The sequence below is a fragment of the Perca fluviatilis genome, chromosome 18 (genome assembly GCF_010015445.1).
Source record: "Perca fluviatilis chromosome 18, GENO_Pfluv_1.0, whole genome shotgun sequence".
NCBI classification, from domain to species: Eukaryota; Metazoa; Chordata; class Actinopteri; order Perciformes; family Percidae; genus Perca; species Perca fluviatilis.
This window is the reverse complement of record NC_053129.1, coordinates 30,880,763-30,893,544: the sequence shown is the minus strand read 5'-3', so window position 1 is coordinate 30,893,544 and position 12,782 is coordinate 30,880,763. Positions and strand designations below refer to the sequence as shown.

The following is a 12,782-nucleotide window of genomic DNA, read 5'->3' as shown; positions in this document are numbered from 1 at the left end:
ATTGTGTTTTCTATTTTTCTACGTAGTGTTTAGTGACTGTTCAGTAGTGTTTTTACAGTTTTTTTCGATTGCTAAACGACAGTGGGCACAACTGGAGTCACATGTGCAAAACTCTAACTACAGTCTGCACAGCAGCAGTTCATGTGGACCAAACTCTAGTTCATTTTTCATTGCTTGAACACAGTTTTCAAAACTCTACACACTTATCCCATGAGTTTAACCACAACGTGCACAACACTGTAGATCTACAGCACTTTTTTCAAATGCTAACACACTGCTGTCAAAACTGTTAACCACACATTCAAAACAGAATAGATTTCAGTCTGGTGCCTATCAAACACTGCTGATTGGAATTTTAGCTGAAAGCCTAAGCAGGTGTCTAGTTATAGACTAGTTAGTGAACATATATGGTATTTATACAGAGAAAGCTCAGAAAGTCTTTTTTTGTATACAAACACCAAATAAGAATGAAACAATTCTACACTGTACTGTTTGAGAGAAACGGGTAAAAGAGCAAATATACCAATATGTCCAGGTAAGATGTCTGAGGTTATGTAATGCCCGTAAAAAAAAAGTGAAAAACACTATATCTTTACAATAGTAAAACTGTGTTCTTACTGTTTTTCAGAAAGTAATGGAGGTGAAAGCAATAGAAACACCACATTACAGTAATTTGTATTTAGAGATAATGCATACATCCAATGTGATGAACTTGCCACATGATGCTGGAGAGAGGCAGGATTAGTCACACTATTCGTTGGTACTGTTATGTACCTTTAGTTTTTTCCCCCCAGTAATTCCATGAATTACTAGAGACAAAATACTTTATTGAAGAAAACTGATGATTTTCATTCCTTCTTGTTTACCTTATGTAAAAATTGGTATGCTATACAATCTATATTTTTTCCTTAAATAAACTGTTGAGTAGTGTCACTCAGTCACTCAAATTGTTCAAACTGTAAAGATGAGAAAGTTTGTAATTTCTGTATTGGTGTTTGATGCTAGTGTTTTTACCCTCAGTGTGTTCTGAGTGACACTGTGTGTTATCTCAATGAGGCCTGTGCATACTGTTTGAGACGTGTGTTAAGAGTTGTGTTGCTTTGAATGAGTTTTGCAGGTGATGTGAACTGTTTAGCTCAGGTGACTGTAGGTAGTGCAGACTGTAGTTTGAGTTTTGCACATGTGGCTTCAGTTGTGCCCACTGTCGTTTAGCAATCGAAAAAAACTGTAATTTTGATTCACTCGGGGCATGATTTGACAACATAGTTCAGTTTTGAGCACAGATTGGACTGTTTTGAGGTGAAAGTTTGGTTTTGCAAGAAGAGTCTGAGGTTTTGTGAATGTAGCTTGAAAATTGGGTTTTGTGTTCACAGTTTAGAGAAAAGGAGAGTAGCTTTCAAGAAATGTGTCTTAGCAATCGAGAAAAACTGTAATATATTGAAGCAAACTGCTGATTTTCATTCCTTCTTGTTTACCTTACGTGAAAATTGGTATATTACAAAATCTATATCTTTTCCTTAAAGAAACTATCGAGTTGTGTGAAGTCACTCAAATTGTCAAGTTTGTAATTTCTGTATTGGTGTTTGTTGCTAGTGTTTTTACTCTCAGTGTGTTCTGAGTGACAGTGTGTGTTATCTCAGTGAGGACTGTTCATAGTGTTTGGCTGTACTGAGCCTGTTTTGAGACGTGTGTTAAGAGTTGTGTTGCTTGGAATGACTTTTGCAGGTGATGTGAACTGTTTAGCTCAGGTGACTGTTGGTAATGCAGACTGTAGTTAGAGTTTGGCACATGTGGCTTCAGTTGTGGCCACTGTCGTTTAGCAATCGAAAAAAACTGTAAAGAGATCAACGCTGCATCATTTTAAAGCGTTATACCTGCGCTGTTGCATGTTTCAGCTCGTTAACTGCCAATCCCATTTTCAAAAAAATTCACAAGCGTTTTGAGTTCATCACAGCATGAAAATTGACTCACCGAGACTTTAATCTTTATTACGGTCCTCCTGTAGTTATATGTGATTAGTGAATTGGTTGCCTTCATCTTTTTAACACTGATTTATTTCTAGCCAAAGTTATGTTACCATATTTGGCAATGCATCTGAGAACAGGGACGGTGTTGAATCTCCTTACTGCTGAGTGCAATAACACTCTAACATCCAAGACAATCTGTAAGAAAATGCAGATTCCGAAAATAATCCATGCTCAATATTGTATTGCGATGTGACCATAAAGTGACTTTGATGAAATAATAAAGGTGACTAAATGTTGACTGTGATAGACCACTATATCTAGAGAACATTTTTAAGCATTTGTGGGTTGATTTTCATGGTCAAATTAACTTCTTGAGTAGTCGGTGCTTTCTTCTGCAAATAATTGTGACTTCAGCTGCTTACAGAGAGCTTTGTGTGTGTGTGTGTGTGTGTGTGTGTGTGTGTGTGTCTACACAGGAACCTAGTCGACCAGTAGTGACTGTTGATGATTCACCTCCTGGTAATTGGTCACTCAGCAGAATGACATCCCTGTTTTCTGGAGCGTAAATATCTTAAAAGGATGACAAAAGCCTGTTCAAAGTTTTCTTCAAATGGAAATCATTTATACTTTCCTGACCTCAGTAGTCCCAGACAACGTTTAACCCCTGTGTTGTCTTCCCATCAACCATGAAGTTGTTGTCTTTCCTTTAATAAAGTAAAAGAAATATTCCATTTGTATCTGTGGGCGTCAGTAATTTACAGTAGGCCAATATCATAACATAAAGAAGACCCATGCAACAAGCCACTGCAGAAGTTGTGCAGTTTGTTCTCCATAAATGTTGTTAATCACTGCATAATAAAAGCTAAAGCCAGAGTCTATCCATAGTTTTTACACTTTGGAACCTTGACATTTTTTTTTTCTTTACTTTATTATTTGAGGATGAGTACCTGTCGAGTATTTCCATGGTGCATACATTGATTTAGTTATAAGTCTAAAAGAAACGGTCTGTCTCAGATGTTCTCAGCTGACCTAAGACAAGGTTTAAGTCAACAACTGGAAACGGCACAGCAGGTCAAACTGATCCAAATGCAGCATCTATGTTATTCTTGTTATCTGCAGTGTTGTTTGTTAGGCTACTTCTATTTTGTAAGAATAGCCCTTTTCTGCCTTTGACTTGGAGTCCCACTTTCTCTCTTTTTATTTGCATTTCACAATGATATGATAACATACAGTACAGTGGTGACTGGCAGTGACAAATAAGGCATAATACTGGGCAACAGCATGTCAGTGACCAGCATGTCCCTTGCTCACCCACAAACCAATACGGGTCAGGTCAGGATAAGACAGGGACGAACGGCAGGGACGCAGGCACGCACGCACCCACACACACACACACACACACACACACACACACACACACACACACACACACACACACACACACACACACACACACACACACACACACACCATACAACCACCAACAAACAGAAAAGGGAATGAAATAAAGTAAGATAAACTGAAATACACAAAGACTCAAATAAGGACAGAAGAGAAGGAATACATAAATAGACATTAGTAACATAAATAGCTGGTTGGTTACCTGAGTTATACTGTCTTGTCTGTATGCCTACACTCTCAGGACAGATGTGTGAAAAATAACACATAATGTATACACACTTGGTTGGACAATATTTTGACTTTTTCTGTCTGTGTTGGTCAGGCGTGTGAAATATATGATTTTTCAAAACGCATTTATTGAACAATTCAATACATCATGTTTCAAAATAGTGTGTAGGACATTGACACATCCATTCTGAGAGTGTGTTTTAATTCGGGCCTCACCTATGCCATGCTGCACCCGTTTATCTAAAAACATTTTCTGATAAAAAGATAAAAAATACAGATTTGTTTTGCATTTGTGTTTACATTTGAGATTATACAAATACAAAAAACATCTTTTGAGGCATACTTCATTTGTGGATGTAGCATCCTAATTTAGGAGGAAGGCGGTCAACCATTAAATCTCGCACATTAACTGTGAGACTAACGATGACCCGCAAGGTCAGGGGTTAAACGCAGTCCCAGAGAATATTGGGAGCTAGCATTAGACAAATAGTAATGCATGTTTTGGTAATTATGGATATAAGAAGGTGGCTTAATGGAAAAGTAAATTCAACAGACAAGAATAAAGATACATCCATGCACGTAATGTTAACACGCAGCTGGAGCTGCTGGCTTTCCGGAGGGACCGACAGCACACGACAGGAGATCCCGACTGAGACGCGTCGTTGGCCAACGATGGCGGCTTCAACGGTGAGTCCAGTGTTGCTGACTGTTGTAGTTTTTTAACGCAAATTAGCGTACTGGCTGTATGCCAAACGATTAAAAGTTGGCAGTTGTGGGTAAACTCAGGGTTGTACGTTATGTTGCTGGCATTTTGGTGAAGTTAATCAGCTTTTTGCTTTCCTTGGAAAATTCACTGTGACGCAGTCATCCAGTGAGTGAGTTTTTTTTTTTTCTGTTAGTGTGATTAGCAATTTTGTAACATGTTTTTGTATCAAAACAAGGGCTTGTTAGGCACTACCTTAATACATAATTAATTTTTCTTATTAATTAATTCATTATCAGCAGTGTGAACTTGTCATTATGTAGTGGTGCTTGCATTTTATCACGTTTCCAACCATGTTTAAAGTCCAGACACTCCCCTTCAATCTGTTCTGTTCTGGCTACGGGCTTGTGTTTATGCATGGAAACTGCACATCTTTGCTCCACCTTGAATTTTGGCCCTCAAATAAGCAGCTGTTGGGACAATGCCATGCTTCTCCTCACTGGGGAAAAGTTCATTCACTGAAACTAGAAATATTGTAAGCCATATGTTCAGCACCCAATCATTTTTGGGCACCACACACATCAAATCAATATGAGCATTAAAACTAACTAAACTAACTTCTAAGATCTAATGATTGTAGTTGGACTTCTTTAGCAGGTTTTGTCTTTAAGCTTTTTGAGGGTTATTTGTGTATTATCTGCTCTAGCTTTTCCAAAATTTTGGACTCAGATATGGTTTAAACATCTACTTCTTTTACTCATTGTTTGTTTTATTTGGATCAGAAAAAAAGAGTACAGTACAAATGTTAAATGAATAACTGAGGTTAAAGATTCATCTTGACAGTAAAGTAGTAAATATAGTAAATCTTTAAAATATCCAAAGGGAATGGAATAATCTAGTTTGAGGGCAGTTTGCAGTTCATTGGTGCAATATGCATTGGACCTGGAACTAGTTTTTCCGAGGTTAGCACGTAACACGTAAGCAGTAATTTTGTACTGTGCTATTGAAATTTAAACGAAAGAAAAGATGCAAGATAGTTTGGAAGCTTTTAATTATTATTCCTTCTCGTTGGTAGTCCATTTGTGATACAAAGAGCAGTGTGCTTTTATCACTAATGCCACATTTTCATAAACAGGGTTTAACTGCTGACGTAGTAGTCTGGATCAACGTACTACATGCATTTCCCGGATAATTGCCAGACATCTGTAATCTGTGTTGCCATTTTCAAACTCTGTTCGCTTTGGGAAACAACAACAAACTTTGAGCTAGCGAGCTACACGCTGAAAATGGCAAGTTTAGAAGAAAAATATGGATCGTGCAACAAGGCAGGCCTACTTGGTTCCTTCGGGGAATGATTGTAAAGATTTACAAAGAATATGTTTTCTGCATTTACTCTCTAACTGGGACGTTTTCATTTGTGGAAATGTGCAAATGTTACACCAAACAAGTTCCATTCTGCAGAGCAGCCGTGTCTGCGTCCAGAGCTTAGCGCCGTCCTAGACGATTGTAATTAGTTTAAAGAAGTGCAAACAACCCAGAGTGTTTTTTTCCCTCTTGATATTAATCAATTCTGTTGCACTACATGGAATATAATGCTGTACAAAATAGTTTCTACTCTCTTGAACTGAGTTGAAGTTAGGGCTGCCCGATATTTTGTTTCATCGTCTACATCGCGATGTGCGTCACCGCGATAGTCACATGGCATGACGTGCGATGTTTACGCTACAACTTTTTTGCTGCTCGATTGAAAAGTAATCTTTCACCGTTCTCTTTTTAAATGATTGTAAGCGGCCGACCCTTCCCCTTTAAGACAGGTGACTATGTGGGCAACGTGTGTATGTGACGTAACGTTAGTCCGACTAGATTTGTTATAGCCGTGTGTACCGTAAGCGGCAGCTGCCACAGACACAGTGATGCACATCCTTTCCCATGGGTAGTGAACATGCAGTGGTCAATGTTTTATGTTGTTTCATTTTGAAGTGTGGAGTTACCAGAAAGCTGCTATACCAGCCAGGCTAAAGCTAATATAGTTATCCTAAAGAATCAAGGGGTCTGACCTAACTAACGTAACGGTTCAGAGCCGCGAAGCTGGAAACGTAACACTTATCTACAACAGCAGCGTGTGTCTGATATAACGTAATTTACAATGATTGAAGTGTTCTTGGATACAGTTGCTAGTCTGTGACATGCAGGCTCTGCATGTGCAGCGAACCACCAATCACAATCAATGTTGATCAATTTATCCAACAACCACAACCTGAAATTTAGAGGAATCAACATGCATGCATTATTAATATAATTGACATGTGCCTGGATTGATAGTATTATAAAAATACAATGGTGTCATGTGAGTCAACCATTGTATTTAACTACCTTATTTCTAGGGCTGGACGATTAACCGAAAATGTATCGATATCGAAATTCTGGTGCTGGTATCAACGTATTTTTCCCAAGCAGATCATTTTGATAATTTATTACTGTTGATAGGCCTACTTTGTCCTTTAAACCATTCTACCGCGTGTGTAGTCACGTGACTTCGCCCGGAGCAGTCAGCCGAATGGAAAGCATAATGGAGGATAACTCAAACATGGAGTCCGAGTCAAGTGAGCAACTTGTGCCCAAAAAAAACCCGCAGTGTACGTCGCCTGGAAACATTTTGGCTTCAGAAAAGAGGATTTAGAACAAGGTGATTAATTTTTGTTCATATATTGTTATCGAGGTAGAGTGCAACTAATCGTAACTAATTTTGATTTTAGGTCATATCGTGCAGCCCTACTTATTTCCTTCTCCAAAATCACTTCAGAAGAGTAGTCACTGCGCTTACTTGCTTTGGTGTTTGTAAAGTATTAAAATTCAACAAAAAATGATTCACATAAGAAAAGTTAATTATTTTTTACACATTTTTTTATGCACTCCCCTACAAAATCACCACAGTAGTCAAGAATGATTTATTATTTCCAAAAAGAGCTATTTTTTGGCATCCTGTAAAGATTTGTCTGTAGTCTTTTTTCATAGATATATATCGCAGGAAAAGGTTTTTTCCAATATTGTGCAGCCCTAGCATTTTCAAGCCCTACTGCTCACATACAGGAAACAGCACACAGTTTATGCAGTGAAGGGCTGAGGGTGAAGCCCACACGTGGAGTCAGATCCAGTTCATCCTCTGAAACTCCAGGAGGAGGAGTGAAACGAAAGTGCTGCAGGAGGCTGGTGAAGAAGATGAAGAGCTCCGTCCTGGCAAGACTCTCTCCAGGACAAATCCTCCGACCTGTGAGAGAGAGAGAGAGAGAGAGAGAGAGAGAGAGAGAGAACAAAGGAAAATGTTCATCTCATATGCAAGTAAATGAACAAGTGATGGTTAAATAACCACCACTTGTTCATTTACTTGCATATGTGAATTTAATAAATTCACCAACCTGCAGAAAAAGGCATGAAGGCGTCCCGCTTGACAAACTTCCCATCTTTGTCCAGGAAGTGAGCAGGATAAAAGCTGTGTGGCCTCTCCCACTCACTCTCATCATACAGGACAGATGTCAACAGAGGAAATACTGTGGTCCCCTGCGGACAATACAGAAAAACATTCTCTATGAGCAATAATATTTTTAAACTACATTAAAAAAAAGTCACAAAGCACAGAAAGGAATTGCTACATCTTAAATTATTGTCACATTTTGTTTCCTGAAGATGCAGCTACTGTAAACGAAGGACCAAACGGGACTTGTTTGAACGGTGTATTGCATCGTTTCCGGTTGACAGTGCTTATGTTTTGCTGATGGCATCTTGCTCGGGTAGCTCGACGCAGTTAATTCTGTCATATTCTTCATTACAGCAGCTCATTATCCACTTTACATTTAAACCTCAAGCACTCGTATCTCTTTCAGTCTTTTAACGACTTTCTCGCAAATCCCACAGTTGTTTACATGCTATTAGCTCTGTTAGCTGCTTTAGCATAGTTAACGATGGCTACTTTTTTTAGATAACAAAGATGTTAACAAAGTTTTGCTTTGGGGACATAATATGAAGTTGGAATTAGGGTAATGAATTGCAATATATCGCAGAATATTGCAGTATTTTTAAAATCGCAATAATATTGTATCATTGTGATATCGTTTTTTCCTGTTGGCCTGGCTGCCTACCAGGCTCGTACCCTTGTAGGTGAAACACTGCTAGGTGTTTTATTCAGTCTGACCTTCTTAATGAAGTGACCCTGGAAGGTGATGTCTTGGCTCGTTTTGTGAGGCACTGCCATTGGGGCGATGTTGGCCAGTCTCTGTGTCTCATGGATGACAGCGTCGGTGAAGGGCAGGTTCTTCCTGTCCTCGACCTGAACGTTACGACTTCCTATCTCCCTGCTCACCTCCTCCTGGACCTGGTCTGAGAGAGGAAAAGTTTTTTTTTTTTCTTTTATCATGAAGACGATTTGCTAACCTTATTTGCTACTTACAAATCTTGCAAGCTTTTCAACATTGCCAATCCTGCCTTTAAGTTTCTTACCTTGTATTTTGGGATTCTTGGCCATAAACAGAAGTCCCCATCTCAGAGTAGTTGCTGTTGTGTCAGTGCCAGCAGCAAAGAGATTAAAAACTGTCTGCATAAGGTTGCGTTCGTTGAAGTAACTGTTAGCAATCCCAGATTCCTGCAGGTAAAAATAAATTGGTCCAGTTATATAGTCAAATCTGATCCAAAACTTTGTTAAAAATGAAGGATTGTGATGTATTGATGCTGCCGTGGGTTGCACTTTCTTTTCATTCCCTTCCCTCTATTCCTTCTTACTGATAACTACTGTTGGCCAGGGAAGGTAGATAGACAGAGACATCATACCTTGATCATCTACACATCCAGGACATCCCATTGTTCTGATGGCCCATTATTGCGAAACACCAATAGTCTGAAAAATTTGCCTTTGGACCGACAGATCATTATCCCAAAAACAAATGCCCATTGCCCAATCTTCCTGCATTTGAAAACGCGATTTGTGGCCTGCAGTAAGTCCATAAAGTGCAGGTCTACAGACTCTACAGCTAACATAGTTGGTACCAATGGATACTTTAATTTATAATACAGAAATAGATCGATACTGGATTTTGAATTGATATTGGATTAAATGAAAATCATTTTTTTTTTAAACCCATCCCTATTCATAAAGCAAATTTAAATCCAACCCAAGTTGACCAAAGTGCTAAAATAACTAAAATACCATAACATGGTAACAGAAAGAAAGCAGTAGAGATAACATAGCAATACTATCCCATGCTCAAATGGATAAGTAACAGAACAGATAGAAAATATAAAACATAGAAGAGTTAAAAGTGAGGAATAAATATCTTAATTATTAATAGTGATAAGCTTCCCGACCTCCAGATTTTGCTTTCGGACCAGAAAGGCGTCCACAAAGCCTCTGCACATCTGTGGATTGAGGGTCTCTTTCAAACGACTGAACAGCTGTAAGTTCTGTTTCTTGTTGACAGCGAATATCGCCTCTATTTCCTTCTTCCCACCAAACCATTTACCGATCCGTGGAAACATGTTATACAACTGTTTACAAAAATATAGATGCATCAGTATGTACAAAGAGTATTTAACAGGCAAGTAAAGAATCCCATGATTTCTTCAATTCAGTATTATGTATTTGAATATCACAATGCTTAAAAAAGTGTCAACTGAATAAACATGAAATGTCACCTGTACTGACGGGGAGCCCACAAGTTGAACGTATCTGTTTGTTCGATCTACCAGGGATGTAAACTCTGGATCATCATATTCAAATCTGCTGCCATACACAATGGAGCAGATAATATTAGAGACTGCATAGTTTATTGGTTGGGTCGTATCAAAAGCTTCACCTGTAACAAGGGAAACAGTTATGTGCCATTTTGTGATAATTGAACAAAGCCTCTCTCATCAAATCAGAACTAACCTTGAACCAATCCTCCTTTTGCCTGTTGCCCCTTTCTTATCTATCAGCTCTCACATCATCAAAGTGAATCGAGCGATTATTAGAAAATGTATATATTCTTGTCTCATAAAACCTTTAGAACATTGTGGAACTGAACCCTGCGTGTCACTATCTCTGAGCACTTGTAACTGCTTTAAGAGTCAACTCACAAAGGTCAAGCCAGTGGATGATAAGATACAAATCACCAAACAATTGTGAATGGATTGTTTCATTAAAAGAGGATTGACAAAACATTGTTCATCATGCAGTAGGTTAAAAGTCACTTACCTTTAAATTTCTTAAACACTTCAATGAGGTGTTCACATTCCTCAATGATTTTGTCCTCACTCGCCTTCTTGCCCATCCCAAAGTCTCTCAGGTTAGTCAAAGCAAAGCGCCTCATCTCTTTCCACGAATCACCATTGGCCCATATAACCCCTGAGATTAAATTAGTTTTTTTTAACTTAAAAAACTTGGAATGGGTAAAAGACAATAAGAGCAGTCCTTAACTAAAGACATTCTTATTTGTCCACTTTAAATATTTTGACCAGAGATGTGCTAATAAGCTTCTTGGAAATAAGTAATTCAGCATGAAAAATGCAAATGACTGATAGACTTAAGAAATCTTAGTTTCCTAAGACCAAAACGGCCGATGAGTTAACAATCTTAAAGACACATTTACTGGAAAATAAAAAGAACAGAAAAATTATTTCTAAAAAGCTCTTTCCTTACCATGCCCTTCATTATATTCTGCTATAACATTAGATCTCTTTAACCAAACTCACTGCACAGTACACAAGCTGCCGTTTGCCTTACTCTTGCAGCCAGGACTTCCGGTCCCCACGCTCGCGCACATTTACACCACGTGAACACTGATCCATATGTCTTGGAAAGCTAAGAACAGGGAATGTCATGATGTATTTATTATTAAACAAACATTTTAAAAAGAAGGCAATGAAGATGTGATTGTTGTAACAGTGTTGTTGCCTGGAGAGCACACACACAACAAATCCCCCTAAAAGAACAGCAATTTATTCCTCACCTTCAGTAATGTGTTGTAGAGTCTCTTAAGGTCAAGCTGCAGCAGGTTCCCGATTAGGGGAAATGGTTTTGGTCCTGGAGGTTCCTTACTGTCTTCCTTGGAGCTGAAGCTGGAGGAGACGAGGTAGACGAGTAGCAGGACCAACAGACCCCCCAACAGGGAGATAGAGCTGGAGGACTGGAGAAAAGGTTCTAATACCCCCATGACTTGTCTGAAGTTGCTACCTAACTGAGAAAATATGTTGCCTCCTCAAGCCTATAGTTTTGTGAGTGTTCTGGTTAACAGGGATTTCACAACTAACCCTAAACTGCTGTAATGTCCCAACTTCCTGCTGTACATTTATTGGTGCTTACTTGTGGGAGTGACTTCACAAAACTCACATGAAAGCGTTGTTGACCTTTGCTACTACTTCTCTCTTGACTACTGCTGCTGATGCTGCTGCTCATATGGCATTCCAAAAACCTCACGTCCAGTCCAGCATTAACCTAAAGTCTCTTAAACTTTAACTTTCAGCTGTATTTTGTCCCCGGAGGGCAATTGGTTATGCAGCAAGTTATACATGAAAAACAACATGCGACTTGAATACCAGTGTGCTGGAAGACCAACAATAGTCACTGGTGACCGACTTTGAAATTTCCAAGTGTACAAAGCACAGCATCAATAACATCTAAAAAAGCAGCAAAGGTACAAAAATACAAATGCCCACAATAAAGTGCAAAGTGACCAGGCATTTTGAATACATGATCAACATCTCTTCCATCATAACACAAATCATCCTAATCATCATCACCATCATCACCATCACCAACACGAACCCCATCATATCGCTAAGTAAACTACACACTTTGCCAAGTGAATTGGGAGTTATTACCTCCTCCCCCGGCCTGATTTAACAAGTGAAATGGCTGTGGGGATAAAGAAGTGCTTGTACCTGTTACTCTTAATCATAGGGAATCTGAACCTAGAGCCAGAAGGCAAAATCTGAAATTCAGAGTAAAGGGTGTGGGTGCTGGTGGACAGCATGGCTTCAGCTAGTGCTGGCGGTATAATGGTTCACACCGAATACCGGTGTATATTTTCGTTATGATATGAATTTCTAATATACCGCCACTAGCGGTGTTGAAATTAATCAAATAATCGATGCATCGAATCGTGGACATGGACGATGCTGCATCGATAATCGACCAGGCCATAATTGATTATTTCTGTTTACAATTTAATGTAGGCCTAACAACATTTCTGTTTACATATTCTGGTATGTTTTGCACATTCAGGAAGTGCCATGTGCTCAGTGCTGTAGTTTTATGTATCCAATTTATTTAGTATTAGAGCACTGCAGAATGTTTTGTTTTTGAAGCTTGAAAAGCTATGAATTAAATATCCTATATGGCTTTACTAGAAAAATTTATTTGACGCTGACAAAAAGAGGAGCTGTGTGTGTTGTTTGGAGGTTTTGGGGTTTTAAATAATTGTGCTTAATGTACTCGTCACACTAACGTTGGTCGG

The 12,782-nt window shown here is 38.8% G+C and overlaps 1 pseudogene; it reads right to left on the bottom strand.

The window, feature by feature from the left end:
• Positions 1-5,646: 5,646 nt before the first annotated feature.
• LOC120546906 lies at positions 5,647-11,589 on the bottom strand (annotated as a pseudogene).
• Positions 11,590-12,782: the final 1,193 nt, after the last annotated feature.